Source organism: Cimex lectularius, unplaced genomic scaffold (genome assembly GCF_000648675.2).
Source record: "Cimex lectularius strain Harlan isolate CLEC.00 unplaced genomic scaffold, Clec_2.1 scaffold251, whole genome shotgun sequence".
NCBI classification, from domain to species: Eukaryota; Metazoa; Arthropoda; class Insecta; order Hemiptera; family Cimicidae; genus Cimex; species Cimex lectularius.
In genome coordinates, this window is record NW_019394213.1 from 305,679 (window position 1) to 324,747 (window position 19,069).

Here is a 19,069-nt window from a genome sequence, read left to right on the forward strand (position 1 = left end):
TATACAAATTAATAAAATGAAGTAAAAAATACGTAGTCTTTCGTACATGTATTTTAGTTTTCAGTATTATTAATGTCCCATGGAGGGTCAAAAGTCAGGATGGTCGTTAGATACACAAGAATCTTGTGCTTGCGTGTGTGTCTTGTGCATTTTATCTTCTTAACTATATATTATATATAATTAATTATTTAAATGTACAATTAATTAAAGTATTGGGATTTGGAGGCCGGTACGCCCCTCTTTGGCGTTAGTTTGTATCTGTCTCCTTGGCTACGGTCGGCCCCCGCGACCACGACCCAAGCCGCCAGTATCGGCCGGGACCTCGAATCGTACGGACTGCCTGTCGTGGAACCTGTTCCAGTACAAAAAAGGGTTCGCAGTCATTGCGGCTTTCATTTCGGATTAAATGTTCTGAGGAGGTAAGACCGAACACGCCGGTACAATCAGCATCTCACCCGGGGCCAATAACTCCTCCGAGTTTCGAAATTAATGCCATGAGCCTTGCCGAGGGTGGAGTCCTTAATTGGTCTATAAATCGTTATAAAGAAACAATTTTATTGTCAATCAAGCTGCGAAGTCCTACAACTTAAAAGTTTCTTGAAGGCCCCTTGAATCCCCACAAGAATCAATCATCAATGATTTACATACTTTCACGAAAAAGAAATTTTTTTCCAGACGAACAGAAATAGTCGTAGATTTTCAGACAAAGTAAAGGTGATTCTTCTAACATTATTCGTGAACAGTAAAGTTGATTATGTTAATTTGTTGTCCATACATATTCAGATAATTAAAGGTAACTTAATTTTAAAAACATTCAATCTCAATAAAAACAGAAAAGTTCCTTAGTCAGTTTATCTGTACCGCTAATCTGCTAATTTTGACATTTTCATAAATATATTCAAAATACCTCACCAAATAAGATCCCATCCTCAGCATCCGAATTCTTATTAGAAAAAGAAAACAAATAAACTTTATTCTTTCGTTTCTTTAAATTTGTAAAAGGTCGTCTTTACGTAAACGTACACGAACAGAATTTTTAAAAAAAGTTATAAAAATTTTTGGCTTGTACAGCCATTGGTAGCATCTAAAAGATATGTAATAGTCAAGGACTATGACAACCACACCTTAAAACTAGTGACAAAAATAACTGAGGATGACTGTCGCGAATCAATTTATCTGTATTTTGTTTTCATATGTAATCTCTTCAAATGAACGAATTTCCATTTAAACGATCGGATTTCGCCTTTCCCTTCATTTGGATAAATCGTCATGACCACCTTTTCGAGGCTCGTTTACAGTTTAATTTGAAAACCGGCTTCTGGGCGTGACGAGAAAATCGTTTAACACAATATACGCTTGTATACCTCATATTTCTCTTTTAAATACCTAAATAAAATAAGTTACAGCAGTTAATTAAATCTTTACAGCAGTGGGTTCTTTTAGTTTTTCATAGTTAAAAATTTGATTTTTTTTTCTCCAAGACCTTGTGAAAAATTAGATCCTATTATTTGCAGTTGATAACAGAGTTTATTAGCGTTAATTATGCGTTTGTTCAACTAGTTATAGACTGTATTTTTACTTTTCCATTATCACACCCTATTTTTCTTGTGCGAAAAACATTTTTTAAAAATTAAGTCACGTTTTTAAATCATTATTTCAAATCGGATTTTGTATTTGGGTAGTCTTTCTACGAAATTATCGAGAAAAAAAATCCCAAATTATTTATCACATACATCTTTCAATAGGCTATTAGCTTAGTCACGAAATCTAGGTTTTTTCCAAGAGGTATTTTTCGCACAACAATTGACATTTTCAATATTAATAAATTGATTAATTGAAAAATTGTGAGATTTTGCCGTGTTGTGTGAGGGGTGATGAACCTGAAGTTTGGTCGTTACCATTTTGGTCCGCCTATCCTGGATATGTAATATCTGTCTTGGTTGTCGCCAGCTTCAGTGTGTCACACGAGGATAGGCAGACCAAAGTGATAGGGAGTGACCAAATATCAAAATAGTTTCAAAAAACTAGATAAATTTTTGTTAAATTATTGTATTTTTTTTAGATAACTACAACATTAGATGTCTCAACAAACAAAAAGATAACAGCAACGAAACAAACACACATCCAACAAACAAATAAACAAACACATCTAAAAACTAACATGTGCACAGCAACAAACATCACATACAATAAAAAAATCAACATACATCCAACAAACATATACGAAACATGACAACAAGCAAACACAAAACAAAATTTAAAAAACTATCAAACTCAGCACATTTAAGATACAAACATACATCCAACAGCTACCAAACACAACAAAAACAAGCGTCAAACACAAAAAAGAAATAATCACACCAGAATTAAACAAATCCCAAACACGCCCTAAAACAAACGTAACACAACAACAAAGAAACCGACAAACATCCAATAAACAAGCACCAGACAGACAAACACAAAACACAACTAAGAAATAAACACCACACACCTATGAGACAAACTTATATCTAACAACTAAAAACCACAAACACAAAAAATACACAATAAAGTAAGTAACATACATCCAACAAACCGCCCATAAAACCAAACACACATATACACACAGCAAAGAAAGAACATCTTACACAACAAAGAAACCAACAGTTATCTAATACCAAACACACACACGCACTCACTCAGTGGACAAACACAACAAAGAAAGAAACATTTTTCACAACGAAGCAACCAATAAATAAACAAACCCACATTTAACACAACAAACAAATACATTCACAACAAACAAATACACACACAGCAAACAAACACAACAAATTAAGAAACACACATTTGTTTTTACACAATAAAGAAATCAACAAACCCACATTAAACACAAGAATCAAATATATACACAGCAACCAAATGCAAACAACAAATTAAGAAACATACATTTGTTTTTACACTATAAAGAAACCAACAAATAAACAAACCCACATTAAACACAACAAACAAATACACACAGGGCAAACAAACACAACAAATTAAGAAATACACGTTTTTATACAAAAAGGAAACCCACAAATAAAAAAACCCACACTAAACACAACAAACAAATACATACACAGCAAACAAACACGACCAATTAAGAAGCACACTTTTTTTACGCAACAAGAAGCCAACAAGTAAACAAACCCACACCGGAAACAAACGCAACAAATTAAAAAACACATTTGTTTTTACATAAAAAAGAAACCAAAAACCCACATTAAACACAGCAAACAAATACATACACAGCAAACAAACACAACAAATTAAGAAACACACATTTGTTCTTATACAACCAAGAAACGAACAGATATTCCACAAACAATCATTATAATAATTAATCTGCATAAATTGAGAATAGCACGTAGGTCGGATTTAGGGAATGATTTGAATAGAAGAAAAGGCAAAATTTGACCGTTTGCTTGAAAAAGATTTTTGTTGAAAAGCCTTGTGAGGTGTTAGTAACCTCTTATTGTTCCCTCGTTAAACAGCTTTTACTAGTGTTAATATTTGTTTAGCTAGTTACAGTGTATGTTTTCCTTTTTAATTTATTGATTTTACGACAGCTATTTTGTAATCTTACACAAGTTTCTTTGACACTATAAGGACAGAATGGACGCCCGTTTGAAACAATATATTTTTTCGTATTTTATTGATCTTTCGAGCTCGACGGACAATTCACCGGTTCTCGTTAGCATTTAACATAACTGTGTTTATCTAGAGCGAGGCTATTATGAACTACTAATGCTTCGACTGTTGTAGGCAATGTTTGTTTCACCTTGGGCGAGGATCTAGTGGGATAATTACAACAAGACAGATTAGATCTTCAATTGTCCCCATGCCTGGGTTTCTCTAGCCACGTCTTTTGACTCGATTACGGCTGATATTTTTAAAAAAATCGAGACCGCCTGGAAAGTCATGGGTTTTTAGCAATTCAAGAGCCGAATATGTTTTTTTCCCTTCTAGGTTATAACTTTAATTAATAAAAGCTCAAACACATATTTATGGTGAAATTTAAACCTAGTAGGTTTTGACGAAAGCAGAAATCTCAAGATTATGCGAAGAAATTTGCTGACCGATTGAAAAATCAGGTCGTGACACGATTGATTTATTGTCCAACTGAGAACAAACGAAGCCCCTGTTTTTAATGCTTCGAACGAGAAACAAACATTTTGGAGTCGATTGTGGTCAATCACCGGCACCAATCTGGGTCAAACCAAGCATTTAGATTGGCACAATTTAGCTGTTGTTTTTAAACATTTGTCTAAATGGTAAAAACCGCCTGGTGGAAACATTGCATCGTATAATCTACCAGCAATTTCACCTGTTGATTCGATCCAGCGATAAAGTTCTCCAAAAAAAAACTTCTCCCGTCTGTATTTCCGCGGAAAAAGAAGGAAATAGATAGGCACATAGACATCCTGAGTAGTGTACTACGTAGAAAGTAGATTACGTTATGACTATTTGTGACTTTTATGTCAGAACTGTTTAATAATATGTAACGTATTTTTATTGTTTAGATCGCCTTTAAATTGTTCGAATTTGTTTAATTTATACATAATAATCTTATAAGGAGAGGCTACAGATCAACGATTTAACTAAGAAAATAAAGAATTCATATACAGAATCGTATTAAATGTGGGTAGATTTATAAAACAACCCAAATCAAATACACTTCCACTAAAGTATGCAAAAAATAAGTTTTTTGAGTAAAAAAAAGGATTCGTTTTAAGCATTCCTTAAAACCCTGTACAAATACATACAGTTTTGGACTTGTTCTGTCCGGCGTATTTTGTCGCCCTATGTCTGATATTCCAGCTAGGCTTTTACGTGTAATTTTCTAAAGTACGTAAGTAAGTAAAGTTGCATGACAATCGGTGAAGTTGTATCAAAGTAATGACCATTTATATGATTTTCGTGGAAAAAAATTAATTTAGTGAAAATTTTGTATTCAGGGGTTTTCGGGGCAAAAAACGACTATCTAAGAAAATACTTTAACCTACTTTGCCAAGCCTCTCGGTCACAATATTATTATGTGTTTTAATATATACCAACTTGCCTGCCCTTAGATTGATTCTTTTCGAGTTTCTGCTAAGTAGGTTAAATTTTTTATGCAAGAAACAAAATTGATATTCGTTTTTAGGGTAAATAAAAAAATCAAATTGTTCGCCTTTCAAAAGATTTGGATTTTGTTAGAAAATGATAAAAAAATATGATCTTTGGAACGACTAAAATTACCTGCAGGAAACTTCTGTGAGCTTTAGGACTCCATAAACTAACGAAATGCCATAAATTTAGACTTCGTAAATAAATTCGAAATAGAGATGTAATATAAAACGTTTGAGAAGTTTTTGTTCATTTCATCCTTATTTTTCTCCTTTATAAAGAAATAAAAACTAAACATTGTTAACAAATCTTGAAAGAAGAGAAATTAAGCTGTCAGTCTCTTGAAATATTGTGGATTTTGGATAAAATCCGGAGGAATAATTAATTATTTTTAAGTGGAACACCGGATATCAGAGAAAAAATTGCCCCGGTTTGATTAAGTCTAAAAATGTATATTCTAGTTTGCTATAACTTTCTTATTTAAGGGCTTTAAAGTGTACTCAATTAATTATACACAATTTTTTTCGAAATGAAAAATTCGTGTCACAGGCGGGATTCGAACCCACGACTTTCGGCTCAATACGCCGCTGCTCTACCACTTGAGCTACCGTGACTTCGATCGCCCATGCCACAAACTTCTCATTTCGACTACCCGATGTTATTCCAATTGTAAGCAAATCGCGGCTTCATATAGAAACACTTTTGATTAACGATTGTACTAGATTAGCGGGACTGTGTACGATTCACAGGTGTGATTCTATGAAAATTCTGGCTTTAAGAAGAAAAGAAATTCTTGCTTTAAAGAGTGTTTAAAACTGAACTCAGTTGGTGTTTTATCAAAAAACTCATTTTTTGGCCTACTTTATTGAAAGCGTCTTTTGATTTTTTAAACTTTTTATAAGTACATCTAATCATTTAATACGGGGCTGCACATTATTTTCTTATCCTAGGCTTAAAAATACAACCATATACTGATATATAATAACTCTGAAATACGTGCAGAACAAAAGCAGATTTTTTTTTCACTTTTTGACGACACACAATGATGACACATCTACACAGAAACCAAACACTTTGAGCCCTGAAGATGATCTCAATAAAGATCGAAACGTTGGCACGATAAAGAGAATGTTTCTCTAAAACCTACGTCATACCAGACCGCATCTCACGATCTCCAAATAATCTTTATAAATTCTTTAATCGGCAAGCTTCATCAACCTGAATAAGGAATGTAGGACAAGAAAAATTCACTGAATTGAAAGGAGCGTATTGCCATTCCCTGCTTATAACCCTGACTTTTCGCGATATGTCTTTCCTCTCATTGCCATATCCTTTGAAAGAACAATGAAGCTAATGATAGCTACTATGAATTTAAAATGGAAGAATTGATTCTTGGTTTCCTTCTTCTTCTTCTTCTTCTCTCTTTATGCTCAATTCTGCATTTATCTTTAAAAAAAATTTACTCTTGTATCCCGTGATTTATCGAAATGGGCTTCATTACCAATTTAGGCAAAATTCACATAAACGGAAACCGTGCCTTTCCAACCTTATATCCCTTACTGCGAATACATATGACGATACAAATTTCCATTCAGTTTCACATCGGTATATTACTATACACTTACTGTTCATCTTCACAATTTTGCAAGATAATTAAAACTTCTTAATTATTAATTCGGCAAAAATCACTGAAATGAGAGAAATCTTGCCTCTCCCTGCTTATAACCCTGACATCTTGGTAGCTCATTTACATTTGTGGAAAGTTTGGCAAATTAAAGAGATAACACATCTTGAAGAGAATCTTGCTTTAAAGTCGATTTGGTATCTTTTTCAAATTTAAATTTTGGAGAGTGGAAAGGTGGAAAATAATGAGTCATATTGTAGGTATATACATTTTATGAATTTTAGTTAATGCCCAAGAGTTTCTATGATTTAATGTTCGTTTTTTGACATGCTGAGTAAGTTAACAGGATGTCTATGCATCTCACGATCTCTAAATAATCAATAAGAAAAAATATTTTTAAAATAAAAATTCTTAATTATTTTTTAATTTTCTCGGCTCCTACATTGACAAGACTCGAAACACGAAATATTTGTCGACCTTGTATCAGCCAAAAAGTTACTTTAAATCCGATCTTACGAGACTCCATTTGTTAATCTCTTATTTCATGTTTGCCCATTCATCCATTGCTGATGACGTGATAGGTCTCAGGTTTTCTGTATATGAGAGAAAGCAGAAATTTTAACTATGTTTCATCGGGCCAGATAATCTCGATCCGGTTTGTCTAGCTGTTAACCGACAACACGAAAAGTATAATCGAATAGTTTCCCTTGCGAAAACAAAACGAATTACCTCAGTCACTTCTGATTACGTTTTTGAACGATAAATAAATGTTTGTTTATTTAATGAAGAAATTTTGAAAAAAGAATTGCTAATTACGTTTATCAAATACTCCTAGCGATTGTATATGGGAAGAAAATTAAATCACTGGTGAGCTTTGTACAGACAATGGAAGTCATTATGATCCCGGTATCAACGTACTGCTGTTAAGAAAAGAAGACAACAAGAAAACAAATTCGCCATTTATGGCTAACCGTCCCTAACCATTTATGTTTAAATTGCATGAATTGTGGAATTAGGATTTTCCCTTTGTCCATTCGTTCTATACAAATTAAAATGATTTTTTAAAAAAGTAAGAAAATAATTGAATAATCAACTAACCTCAGTTTATTGTTTAAATTCTTCTTAAAAAATATTAAATTATGCATATTTTATCAACTTTGTTTCTTCCTAAGAAAATACTTTAACCTGTTTTGCTAAGTCGCTTTGTCACAAATTGCTTCCTACTGTTTCCGAAAACTACAAAAATGGTGGTAACTTCGAAATAATTCGAGTTCGTGTAGTTTGTGAGGTACAAGATCAGTGTAGACATTTCAAAGGTATTATATTTTTTGTTATTTTTGAACAAAATCCAAAATTTTTGGAAGGCAAGCAATTTGATTTTTTATTTACCCAAAAATTTGTATTCAGGTCGTTTTTTAAAGTGTGATAAAGGAATATCACCTTTGTTTCTTGCTAAAAAATTTAACCTACTTAGCAGAAACTCGAAAAGAATCATCTGAGGGCAGGCAATTTTGAAATACATTATGTTGTGGCTGAGAGACTTAGCAAAGGTTAAAGTTTTCGTTTATCAAGAAACAAAGTTAATTGTCTTTGTATCCCCCGAATACCAAATTTTATCAAATTTATATTTTTTCTATCTAATTTTTTGCCTTGAAATTCCTCCAATTTTTTTCCATAAACACATAAATGGTGATAATATTGAAACAACACCACCCATTAATATGAAATTTTATAGACGTTTAGAACCTTTAAAATTGCACGTAATAGTAGTTTATTTAACTTTGGCCTCTGAAGAAAAATTAGAATTGGTGATATTAATTTAAAACGTTCGAGGAGTTTTTGTTCATTTCGTCCTTATTTGTCTTACGTATAAGTGACATAATATCTAAATCATATAGGCCTAGGCGAAATATGAAAAATCCAGCTTTCAGGCGGTCCTAATACCGAGGCTGTTGAATAAAATCCAGAGGAGTAATGGATTATTTTGAAGTGGAATACCGGACGAAAAAATGTGCTATTTTAAAAAATCTACATACATTTACACATCAAGAAAAATTAGCATAGCTTGAACTATTGGCTAATAGTTTTGTTGTTATAAGGAAAATGTTTTGTAACGTAAAGAAGGCAAATTTGTTTTTATAAGTATTTAAAAAATTTGTTTCACTTTGTTTATCATTAGGGGGAACAATCATTTTGTTGATTTAAATACTGATTAATTAATAGACAAAAATCTTAGTGTAAGCATGGACAAATTTGCTCAAATGGTATTTTTTAATCTTCAAAACAAAAAGGAAAAGTCATCTGCTTGATCCTCGACCTTCATGGTTGAACGTGCCTCTTTAACTTTTTTTTCAAACTTGAAATTAAATATTAAGTCCTCTATACTTAAGTAACGCTTATTTTCCCAAAATAGTTTAGACGTCGCCCTGGGCCTGAAGAGGACTGGCGGTCGATGACCCACGGCCAGACACCTGTTGGCCGGCAGGAAACCTGATCGTTTGGGATGATTGTAAGATGTAACCGATTTATTTTTCAACCTGATGGTATAATTGATAAAAGAAGCGTAATATATTCGTTAGAGTCATTATTATCAGGCCACTAATTCCTTTTGTGATTCCCAACCAATATTTGCCAAAATAATAAGGAAATTCCACGTGACATTTTTTTGTTTTATCACTAGGTCGACAGGTTGAAGAAATAAGAAGTTTCATAGAGGACATAAAAATAAAGAAATAGCAAGAGAATTTAAAGGAAAAAGGTGTAAAATTACTATTAATTTTTTCTACCCTACGAAGTGATTTTTCATTGGGTACGTTTCTGCTTCATATCATCTTCAGACCCAGAAAAGCGTTGATTAGTTCAACATAGGTTAGTCCATTCGATCAACCATCACCGTCAACTTAGACAATGAAGTTGGTAAAAAGCATAATCTTCTATATGAAAAGATTCTCTTCTTTTAGTGCATCTTTTTTCTCTTCTTTTTGATCTACATCTCAATTTTTTTAATGGAGTAATACCCTCCTCTCTCTTACTTTCCTTTCTTTTCAAGCTTTTCACTATTTCTGTTAAACTATCTCCTTCTTTGTTTCTCGTTTGAATTTTCATTTTTATTTTTACTTGTCTTGCCCATCTCTCTCCCTCTCTCTCTCTCTCTCTCTCTCTCCCTCTCTCTCTCTCTCTCCCCCTCCCTCTCTCTCCATCTGTCTATTTATCTATCTATCTACTATCGACTTAATTAATTAGAAAAAAATATCAAGGAGTAATTATGCTTTTTTTCTATTTCCTTGATTTTTTCTACTTTTTTCTCTGTCCATCTGTTTCTCTCCCTCCATCTGTCTAAATACCTATTTATCTACCTAATTAACTAAAAAAAGTATATTCCTAAACATTACTCCTTCTTTCTTTCTACTTAGCATTTTCATTTTTTTCTTCTACTTTTTCCTTCACCTATGTATCAATATATCTATCTACTTATCGACCTAGTTAAGTTAAAAAAGAGCTAGTCAAAAAGCTAAAAAGAGAAGGTATATTCCTAAACATTTCTCTGTCTTTCTTTGCAATTTCATTCTTTTTCTACTTTTTTCTTTGACCATCTTTCTATCTCCCTTCATCTTTCTACCTACTTATCCATTTAATCAAGGGGGGAAAAAAACCTTATTTCTTAACATTTCACCTTATTTCTTTTGTTTAAATTTATATTCTGTTTTCTCTTCTCTGCCATTTGTCTCTCTCTCTCTCTCTCCCCCTCTTCCTCTCTTTTTCTCTCTCGCTCTCTATCTATCTGTCTATCTATCTCTATCTCAATCTATCTACCTTTCTTTTTATCTGCCTATCTATACAACCTCAGTATTAGAAATATCGACCACTTTTTCACTCACGAACACTTTGGATCAAGGTATGGTCTTGAAGAAGAAACAAATCCAGTTGCCAAGCTTTCGACCTATTTTAAGGTCATCATCAGGGCAAAAGAATCTTAAATATATTTACAGATTGACATATTTAAGTTTTTTTTCTGGCTATCTTAAATTGCTTTGAAGACCTACTCAGTCCCAACATTGCCAAGGATTGTCTTCAAGACCATACTTGATCCAGAGTGTTCGTATCTACCTCTAAACAGTGCGATGGGGTAAAAGAAATATATGTGAAAGCAAATAAAGAAAATGGGAAAATACTGAGATGAGGAAAGTTTGAACGAGATGTACAGATAAAGAGAAAGATTGAGTGGGGAGAAAATAACAGACTGATAAAAAAGGACGGAGGAAGAAAAAAGTAGAAGTACAATGCAAAGCATTTAAAAAGTAGGGAGAACGGAGGTTGATAGAATATAAGAATAGGAATAGAAGACTTTGGTGTCAGTTTGATAAAATAATTAATAGAAAACATTATCAGAGATGGCCGGATCGATGTTATTAAAGATTATGGGCAAATGTTTTTAATTTTGTCTACTTTTCTATTTGTTTTTGTTGAATTAATTGTTGACACGGTAATTGGAACTGGTGTTTTTATAAAAATAACAAGCCCAGCTGGTTTATAGATTTATGGATTTTCGAATCAGAAATACGTCTCGGTCAATAAGGCAGGGTTATAAACCGGAAATATTTTACGAAATTTAATATTTAAAAAAATACATTTAATCCTTATTTGAGAATTATGTTTTAGGGTCTGCCCCAAACGATTTGAAGTCTTTCCAAATTAATAAGTAAGACTGTGAGCTTATTGATGTATCGGCCAGGGAAAGTGGGACAGTATGTCGTTCAGGGAGAAGTCGAAAAACAACGGATAATTTGTTCAAATAAGGGCGGAACTATCAGGAAGAAAAACCCTATTTGCATGTAAATAAACTGTTTACATTAATTGACATGGAAAATGTCTCATTTGAATATTTATGAGTAGACAAACACACAAGTGGGTTGATGTTCTGATTTTTATTCATTCCCCACGACTGACTGTCGTTTCCTACTTTAAATTGCCCAAAAGAAAAACGACTATTTTAAACAGTATTGTACGCCGTTTCAAATGTAGTTTCGGCCTGACAAGTCAGAGGGATAAGCAAGGACGACCGCGTTTTGCACAATAGCGAAATAATAGGATGTCCTTCATGAAAAAATGGTGATAAAGTGTTAATCTTATTTGACACAATTCAAATTAAAATATTTTAAAAAAATCCTATATGTAAAAGTTTTTTCATAATTTGATTTTAACACTGGCTGGCTTCAGTCAATTTCAAATATATAAAAATGATCAGAATGACATTAATCAATGGGTGTTTAATTGAATCACTAAAACCGTACGAGTCGAAAGGTCTTGCCCAATGACATGCAAATGCCTTTTATCCTTCGGAACTTCACAACACCTTCGACTGAATGCTATTCGTCCATGCAAAACGGTATGACAAAACTCGCGCTGCACTTCCAGGTCAAGATGAATAATGAATGACTCGGCGTTTGCTTTAAACCGAGCATTAGGTCTGGTGAAATTCATAAATTTGACCATTAAAGAATGTTATAAGCACGTTTGGATATTTTGCTACTTTTAGAAAATCGGAAGGCAGAAGCAAATAACTATCACCACAAATAGGCAAACTAGGTAACCAGAAATTAAACTATTAACTATCTCACCATCCAGACGTTCAAGTTATGTTTGATGTACACTGTTTTCGTCCGTCTATCTTGCTGGTTTATGTTGCACATCTTCACTGAGAAATTGCAACATAAATCAACGAAATACACGAGAAAAGTCTCGTTCGACATGAGGTCGTACAGTCGCAGATCAACCAAATCCACCAACTTGGACGTTGTAGTTGTTTAAAAAAAGTCAAAAAAGAATTGTATATATCAATAGATTCCTCTTTTTTGTTTACCTTGTTTATTTTGTCGTTTTTCTTCTTTTAATTTATATCGCAGTGTTTATTTTCCTTTCTTTTTTTCTCCCTTATCTTATTTTTCCTATATCTTCTGTCAGAATATCTCTATGCATGTAGCTTTCTCACCATTCTTCTTTGAAGTAAATGTTGATATGGAATACAGTTAAATAGTTCTTCTTTCTTTCTCGTTTACATTTTCATCCTTTTATCTATTTTTCCCTCTGTCAGTCTGTTTTTATCTAACTACTACTTAATTAAGCCGAAAGGGGAAAAAAAGAAGTTCTGTTTCAAGTGGAAAGGCAAAAAGAAAGATCTAATCCTCAAGATTTATCTTCTTTTTTACTCGTTTGCATTTTCATTATTTTTTTATTGTTGCTTTTATCTTTATATCTGTTTCTCTATCTCCGCCCAGAACCCTACTGCGGCCTAGCAGCCTGCCACAAAAGAGGATACGTCTTAAAATGGATCCTTAATGAAGCCAAAACCTGGTGGAACAATACCACAGGTATGAGGCACGCGAAGAGATTCATCAAGGACCATCCGCAAAACTTACAAAAGAACTACTGGAAGGCAACCGCAACCGAACCAGGATTCTGGTTGGACTCCTGACGGGGCACTGCCACTTAAGAAAGCACATGCACCGGATAGGAGTACAGACAGAAGAAACACTGTGCAGATACTGCCGGAAGAGGAGGAGACTGCAGAACTCATTTAGGTGCAGGTTCTTGCAACCAGAACAAGAAAAAACACAGGCAAGATCTTACACCAAGGAACCGCTTGCAAAGCTGTGGAGGCTGGTTAATAGCCTGAAGCTGGCCAGTGTTATAATTAACAGAGGAGCACAATAGATCTATTTAGGTCGAGGTGTAGTAGGCCTTGTGGCCGCCTCTCTTTTCCCTATCCCTATCCTTATCTATTTCCTTGTGTTTATCTGTTTACGTATTCTCTTGATTAAGCGCAAAGAAGAAAATTAAAGAAGTACTATTTTTCAACATTTCTCCATCGTTCTTCGTTAGCAATTTCATTGTTTTTGTACTTTTTCTCTCTTCTTCCCATCTGCATCACTCCCCATAAGTCTATTTATCTGAGAACTGTTTATCTATTGTACTGTCTATCTACCTATCTACTTAATTATGTAAAAGGCAAAAAAAATCCATTTCTCTAATCTTTTGATCTGTTGATCTGTTATCAAACTAAACGCTTATTAATTTTTCATTCAACAATTAAACCATTTAATTTGAAATAATCATTTTTTTGTACACGTTGAATATTATATTTGATAGTCTTTCATTACAAATCAACGATACTCAAGCTGGTCAAGTGTTTAAATCGCCCAAGTCAATGAGGATGATTGATCTTGATGATAACGGGCCAACTATACTTATCGCTGATTTTTTTTTCTTCTGAAAATATGTAGTATTCCTTGATTCCCTTTGATAAGAAAATACTGTACGATTGATTTTTTAAATATTTTTTATTTGTTATTACAGGACGTGTAAAGGCCAGTATTATCAGCCCTGTTCTTCCATATCACCGGTCCAGCTGGTTTTTAGGTGAGTCCGTTTGATCGACAAATCACTGTGAACTTAAAAAAAAAAAAAACAGTTTCGATTTGAGAGATTAGAGTTAATTGAAGGAGTAAACGAGCCACGCTTGACCTAGGGTCGCAGTGGAGCAACTCCTCGCTGACTCCTGGCAATCCGAGTTTCATTATTTTCAAAAGAGCTTGCACAAGCGAAATATTGTCTTTCTACAGCTCTGGATCAAGCTACAATCTGTAAACATAAGAATAGACACTTTTTTTGAAAATTTAATGTACTGTTTCTTTCATTAATCTTCATGAAGTTCATGAAAAAAGTCTGATTTTCTTTATTTTTTAAACAAATTAAATTTCTTATTTCAACATTATTATGACGATGTTTCAAACACATTCACAAATAACTAAGATCAAATGTCCAGAAATGATTTATTTTCAAATTAAGCTTAATTATTCAGAAATTTATATTGAAAAGTACAAACAGGATTAAGGCTATGTGACTGTAGGAAAAAGTCTAACACGACGTCATCACAGAGGAATTAAATTAAATAACGTTTTTCCAGGCTTTCCTCCTGTCTTTTTTTTCACGTCGGGTTTTCTCCTGCAGATCTGAAATTATTCATCACTAAAAAGAAAATTACCGAGTTCTCGAAAGTTATATCATACCATTGTTATCGCGCCTCCCCCTCTATCCTTCAACATTTTTTATCTGAGTGACAGAAGTAACCAAGGTATTGCCGAGACAGAAAGACCCATCATTTTCACCCGTCGCGAATCGCCAAATAGTAAGTAAAAATGTAAAATGTTAAAAAAATTTAGTGTACTTGTAGTTTAAGTTATTTATTTTTTTTAAAAACATCCCCCTGGATAGATAATATTTTGAACAAAGCCAAAGTACAAAAAAGAGGTTTTTTCTTCACCTTCTTACAAAGATAATACTAAATTTTACCCATTTTTTTACAATCTTGTATATTTATATCAAAATTATTCAACGTTTACTAATTAACAAAAAAAATTACCACATGAAACTGTAACATGAATTGAGAATTCATATTTCCAAGGAGGAATTGATTAGGTCAATTTGCATGACATTATTCCTTGGCGTTTGTAAGTTCGTGCTGTGATTCGAAATCGTCCGTCGGAGGTGATCTCCCGTTGAAAGGCGACCACGTTGAAAAATGGGCGTAACCACCGTTTATACCTTATTGAAAAATATGTAGACAAAACAAATATTATTAATCTGGCTCCTCTTATCTTATCTTTATAACGTTTTCTCACTTTCCACCGGCAGGAGCTGACTCGAAGAAAAGTGTTTGCCGTTCAAACCGCGAAGAACCTCATTATCTTAAAAGATCAATAGGAATTTGTACGAATTTCTGTCGAAAATCCTCAAATCGGATGTGTTTTCTTACTAGACAATTCGGTTCGATGAAATCTGCAAAGCTGCAAGGCCATAACATAAAACATAGATCGTGACAACTAAGAGAAAACGAGCGGAACTACTTTTAACAAAAGCCAAATAACATAAAATTATACGATTGAATTCATTAACGATTGACTTTAACAACAAACTTTGAAGCTAAAAGCTTAATAGTTTCCGGGCTGTTGAACGTTCGACGAGCATGAGAGTTATCATGCGGACATCACTGACAGATGAAAACAAAATACATCTAAACAACTTACTTTGTTATAGTTTTGTTTGGTATTATGATAAATTATAAGACTCTTCCAATATGTTTTTCATACAATGTATATTTTCTATTTCATACATCTATTTATATTTCTCAATTCTTTCTTTCTCTCTCTCTCTCTCTCTCTCTCTCTCTCTCTCTCTCTCTCTCTCTCTCTNCTATCTCCCTTCATCCCCCTATCTATCCCTATTCTCAATTTTCCTTCTCTCTCTCTCTCTCTCTCTCTCTCTCTCTCTCTCTCTCTCTCTCTCTCTCTCACACACACACACACACACACACTCACTCACTCACTCGCTCACACCCATTCTCTCTCTCAATCTATCTATCCAATGCTATCTATATTTATATTTATATCTATTTAGATTATCTCTGTCTCTCTGTCCGTCTCTCTCGACCTATCTATCTATGTATCTACCTATCTACCTATCTATCTATCTTTATTTATTTCTATTAAGATCTCTCTCTTTATTTATCGAAAGATTCCGCTCGATGAGTTCTATAAATAAGTCAGTACGATGGGAAATACTATTTGTTCAAATAAAACAGTGGACTTTTGTAACAACAGCAAACTTTAAACCCCAAATCCACTAAAATTCAGTTGTAAACAAATAAGAGAAGAAGAAATGATTAAAACTGTAAAAATTCGAAAAGCACGGGTCCTATAAGTCCCTCTACTCTCAAACCCAATCTCCCACTGATTGTTAAGATATTCGGCCAATTAATATTTTATCATAACTCAGTAAAATATTTGATAAAGTGGTATTTAATCAAATCTATCAAATTGTTGAAAATAATATTATTCCCACTTTTCAAGCAAGATACCGGACGAACAGTAGCACTGAACAAATTTTAATAAAATTGTTAAATGACATAAAACTGGTATTGATGATAAACATATTTTAGTTTCCATTGGATGTAGTAGGACCTTTGACAGGGTTGATCTTGATATACACATTTCAATCCTTGAGATCTATTAATCTATCCTGCAATGTCGTTAATTAGTTTAAATCTGACTTTCTTAATAGGTAACAATAAGTAAAATCTTCAAAAAACAATTATTGTAATTGGATATTCACCAATCGTGGCCTCAAGGGTCTACGCAATCGGCTTTATTTTTATTATTATATTTTATTTTATTTTACGAGGGTTCGCAACAGCAGAGGTCATATAAAACCCTCAGGGTGCCCGGGTTTTGGAAAAAAACCCATTTATAAGTACGTCGAGTTCGAATGCAAGGGCCGCTGGATTCGAACCCGGGATCTTCACCTGAAAGTAATGAGCGCCGTGTCAACGCCTAAACCGTTGCGGCCACCGGTGCCCCATCGGCTTTAATGTTTGTATTTATTATACATAAATAGAATATATTACGAATTTACTAACTGCCTCTTTTTATATGTATGCTTATGACCTGAATATATATGTGTAAAATCACAATAATTAAATATAAACGAACACGTATTAAAAATAAATAGCGACATAAAAACTTAAAAAAATATACCAATGATCATGTTTGATCAATTAATATTAAAAAATGTAAAGCTATTTTATTAGGACAACACAAACATTTTGTAAATTGCAAGATAATAGTCTAGAAATCAAAATTTATGATAGTATATTAATTTTAAACAGCTAAATAAAAATTCTCGGCTTAGTAATAGATGAATATTTAACCTGGAAACACATGTTGATAAAGCTTGTAGCAGGATATATTCCATTGCAGTATATCAATTTTAAAAACGATGTAATACGTATAATAATACATCCATGAAGCTAAAGCTTTTTAATGCACTAATGCTTCCAAATATAACTTACGGTCTTGCACCAGTTTCTAATCTTTCGAGTAAAAATCTTCATAAGTTACACGTTACTATAAATATATGTATTCGCTATATCTATAATATACAATATGATTCTAGAATTTATGACACATACAATAATTTATCCATTTTAAAAATTTATGATTAGTTAAAATTACAAAATTTTGACTATTTCCCATGGCATAATCCACAATACAAAAACTATTATACCATTAAACCATTATATATATATAATTCTTTTTCTCCAAGTTCTTGGTTGAGATGAAAAAGGACAATTAATTGAAATCATTAATATGGCCAATTAGGACCGCTAAACATATATAGATTAGATACTTTTATTTATTACTTTTATTAATCTCTTTTTTATTTTAAACTTTTACATTAACTTGTAAAACGTTAATAATCATTTTATTAGTATTTTATTCCATTTTTAAATCGTAAAATTATGTTCCAATTCTAGAAGGCTTTAAAATAGTTTTTAAGAACGTTACGAAAAATCTATATCTAATTTGTTACTCAACAATAATAGGCTTTATAAAAATATAATTTATAAGTTCAAGTTACTCTCATTCTATTTATTTACTTCATTGTTGATTTTCCAACAATTGGTTATTTCTATTTTATGTCTGTTGCGACTATAAACAAATATAACAATTATAATTACTCGTTAGGTGTAAGAAAGATTCTAGAAACCTAACTTTTGCTGCTTGAATTTTAATAAATAAATCGTTAATCTCTCTTTCTCTCTCTCTCCCTGATCTTTCCCACTCTCTCACTCTCTCTATCTATCCATCTATCTTGCTATCTATCTATATATCTCTACCTCACCCTTTTTCTCCAGTATATCTTATCTATTTTAGCTAATTCAAGGTAACAATTCCTTCTCACTTTTTATACAAAGGAATTGATGCAGTATATACAGATTATGTTATGTTATGACTAAAAAGTTCGTTACAGCTGTTGCCTGTACGAAAAATCTGACCAGTTTCGTTTTATATATTGCGCTCCTATTTGTCAAGAATGTCGTCCAACATCTCAAGATCTTGATTGCAACAGCTATAAAAGATGTTTTTAAAATTTTTTCAGACATTCCTTCTCAACAAAAAAAGGACTCCGTAGGATATCCACGTGGTCGTGCGGATTTATATCATGTTTCAATGTTATTGGTGATGGTTTTTTTTTTTTTTTTCTCGTGAGGTCCAATGAAATCAATAAAAACGAAACTAAAACAATCAAAAATGTATAAATAATTATGTAACAAATTAAAGTTAACTTACAAATTTATAATAATTTAACAAAATAGAAAACAATATCGAATATATTATATATTATATATATTTTTTATATTTTATATTATATATTTTTATAGATTTTTTTTTATATTTTTTTATATTTAGGTATATGGCT

General features: G+C 32.6%; 1 protein-coding gene and 1 long non-coding RNA gene across 3 annotated transcripts in view; one reads left to right on the forward strand and one right to left on the reverse strand.

The window, feature by feature from the left end:
* The first annotated feature begins 294 nt into the window (after positions 1-294).
* The window catches only part of LOC106664305 (V-type proton ATPase 116 kDa subunit a-like), a 40,588-nt gene continuing 21,813 nt past the window's right edge, over positions 295-19,069 (forward strand). For both annotated transcript variants that reach the window (XM_014389911.2, XM_014389912.2), the window contains exons 1-2: positions 295-419; positions 14,108-14,170. The gene's annotated coding sequence lies outside the window, so the exon portion shown is untranslated. The remainder of the gene's footprint in view (positions 420-14,107; positions 14,171-19,069) is intronic.
* LOC112128251 lies at positions 14,181-15,864 on the reverse strand. The gene is made up of 3 exons (XR_002910918.1): positions 15,433-15,864; positions 15,174-15,355; positions 14,181-14,392 (listed from the first exon to the last, which is right to left on the reverse strand). It is a non-coding gene; the product is annotated as an uncharacterized LOC112128251 (long non-coding RNA).